Here is a 3,138-nt window from a genome sequence, read left to right on the forward strand (position 1 = left end):
TATTTCAGCCGCCTCCAGCATCATGCTCCAGTCACCGCTGTGACGTCACCTCCGGTTCTGAGTAGGGCCACCCAAAAGCAGAACGTGTTTCTTCAGGGATGAACTAGCTTCTAAGAATTTTCAAAAGACTTTTTTTTTTTTTTTTTTTTTGAGACGAGCTGGAGTTATAAGAGCTTCTCCTGGATCGGAACTATGCTTTTATCTGGAAACGATAAGCAGTTTATAATAGGAAAAAAATATTTTGTCAGGAAGGTCGCTAAGTGACACAATTTGAGTTTTTACCCACGGATGTTGACAGATATTTGCTGGAGGAGGAGGAAACCAATATCATAATCCAAAGGACACGGGCGGTGGCATGGAAGTGTCCCCGTTGTGGGCCACCCTGCAGGCAGGCTCCAGGGACAGTGGGAACAGCCGGTTCATTCAGCGTTCACTGGTCACCAACTGTACTTTTAATCTGTTTCTTACTGGCCTGGTTTCAGGGTTTAAACACATTGCCTTTCTAAGTGAGAAAATACTTCAGTATATGCTCGGAGTGGGCCCTGCTCCAGCACGAAAGAACGAGTAAATTTGTGAATCGTTCTGGACTCAATTTTGAAATTAACTCATCTTTAGTAATTTCTTTTTTTGGCTTAAACCCTTTTTTGGATTAGGGATTTTAAAACCTTTGGCGGCTTCCTTCTTTGGGAGGCTTGGGCTGCGGAGCCGGGTGGCCGACGGCCCGGGCAGCGTGAGTTCTGTGGGCTCGTGCAGGCCTCGCCTCCTAGCTCAGGGCTGGGCGTCTGTAAGAGCTACGGATGAACCAGAACTCACACTGAGCATTCGAATCGAAGCCCGAAGAAGGGTTTCTTGCTCAACGCGAGGGAAATCTGAGAACCAGCAGAAGGCCTGTGTGTGGGTGTCACACGTTTCGAACTGCTGTCCGGATGGTTCCTTGTGGTTACAATGAAGCCACTGCCACCTTCCGTGAGCACAGACTTCAAGGCTGAGGCTAACTGATGGCAAACCGGGCCGGACTCCTGCCTGCCGTGTCCCCCACTCTGGGCTGCATGGCTTTGTAATCCCAGCTTCTACCCACCTCCACCCAGCTTGGGGTCCCTTCTGTGACCCCCAGCTGTGCCAGCACAGACCGAGCCCCGCACTGACATCTCGAGTTCCCCATGTTCAGAATAGTGATTAGAGGTGAAACAACAGTCGGGGTTCCGATTTCCAATCTGGGGGAGAGGAAACTCAGCGTCGGCACCCCCGTGACATACGCAGAGGGAGTTCAAGGGCGAGGTCAAAGGGTGCAGCTCTCAGGGGGGACTGAAGCCCCAGGAGGAAGCTAACCGCGCCCCCCGCGGCATGAAACGCTGTCAAGACGGATTTGCTCCCGGGGAACGAACGATGTCACCGTCTCCTGTTTTGGGATCTGAATTTCGTTCTGCTGCTGATGCTTCTGCCTCCTGTGAAAGCGTTTGGTGAGGGTGGCAGATTTCGGACAATCCAGGCTTCCGTGTCTGAATGGTAATTTCAAATTAACATTTTCCTCATCCTTTCATTTGCAGATTACGAAATGAAAACGGGTTCTGTCACATTCCCTTTGCCTTCTGGGGTGACCTGTCGCCAAAACCGAAAGCAGACCTGGGCCCGCCTCCCTCTGGTCACTGCGGGAGGCCGAAGTCTTCAGCTGCAGAGAAGGTTTCAGAAGAGTTGCCTGCGACTTCTGTGTGGTTAAGGCACAGGTAGAACCAGGGACGAGCACATGATGGAATCAAATTCATGCTTTTTCCACACAGTTAATCGGTAATTGGTACGTTAAGATGTTTGCCGTTTACTTAGGTTTAAAAACGGAGAAGTGCGTGCCACAGTGGACGACCTCCACGCCGAGCCGGCATCCTGCACGACGCTCGGCGGGCGCCGTGGGGGCACCAAGCTGACTCGGTAAAATGCCGCCAGGCTCCATGCGACCCTTTTGTTATCTCATCAAATTGCTACCAATGGGAAAAAGCCGGTTTAGGCAGGAGAGGAGGTGAGGCTGCTGCCCTAGGAAAGATTCTACTGACGGATTTTAAATCTCTGTAGAGGTTTCCACTTAATGTCGCTCCAGAAAAGGCACCAGGGCCCCGCCCTGGCCTGCTAAGGAAGTCAGCCCAGCGGGGTGACCTCAGGGCTAGGGAAGACGTGCCAGGGGCCAAAGCTGAGTATACTCATTGCTCATCAAGTGAATTCTTTCCCACAAAGACTAGCAGACTCACCTTTGACCACCCCCAAATTAAAGCAGTAATAGATGTATATTTCAGACCAACGACCAAATGGGATGCCGAATGAAGAACTCGAACTCAAAAGACTGGGACCTCAAAATTTTGCTGTTGAACAAGTCTGTTCAATGAGCCAGGGGTGTGCGAGAGCCTTGGCCGGTCCTGCAGTATGGGGTTCAGGTTGAAGAAGTGGGGAGGCCCTGCTCCCCAAAGAGACAGTCACACTTGTGAAATGTAGAGCGGGAAGCAGTCCATTCTGGAGTCACCTGTCGCCATGTTCAGCCTGTTCAGCTGCTGGATGTGAGCATGTCCTCTGCACAGGAGCTGGCTCTTCCAGAGGCAAAGCTGGGCTTGTCATCCACGGAGCCTCCCGCCTCTGGGGCCGCCTTCCCTCTGTGCCTGGTCTGACCAGGAAAGGGTCAGGTACCGTGACACTCACGGCACTTCGGTTCTTATTGACTGAGTTCGGCTGGGCCACCTGTGTCCAGAGGTGCATCAACAAGGAATCGCAAAGGTTCGTCTTCCTTGGCAAGTCCTGGGGCTGAGGAGCTGGTCGGCAGGGACCGCCGTGCCTGGAACGAGGCTCGTGAGACACACGAACGGGACTGTGTAAAACCCCGAGCACCTCCGTCACCAGGTGGGCTTCGGGGGCCTGGGAGAGACCCCGCCCCGGAAGCCAGAGGACACCCCTGTGGCTCCACAGCTGGTACGGGCCAATCCCTCCACCTCTCTGCCTCAGGCGTCCATCTCTAAACCGGGTGTAATCATCCCTCAGGGAAGCGTGGCGGGCATGAACACCTCAGTTTGAGAATGAGGTTCAGAGTCCCTGGCAGCCAGGCCCTGCACACCGCGTGCATGGAGCTGCGCCCGCCCCCGCAGTGCTGTGTGGTGTGTGGCC

The sequence above is a fragment of the Pteropus vampyrus genome, unplaced genomic scaffold (assembly GCF_000151845.1).
Source record: "Pteropus vampyrus isolate Shadow unplaced genomic scaffold, Pvam_2.0 Scaffold159, whole genome shotgun sequence".
Taxonomy (NCBI): Eukaryota; Metazoa; Chordata; class Mammalia; order Chiroptera; family Pteropodidae; genus Pteropus; species Pteropus vampyrus.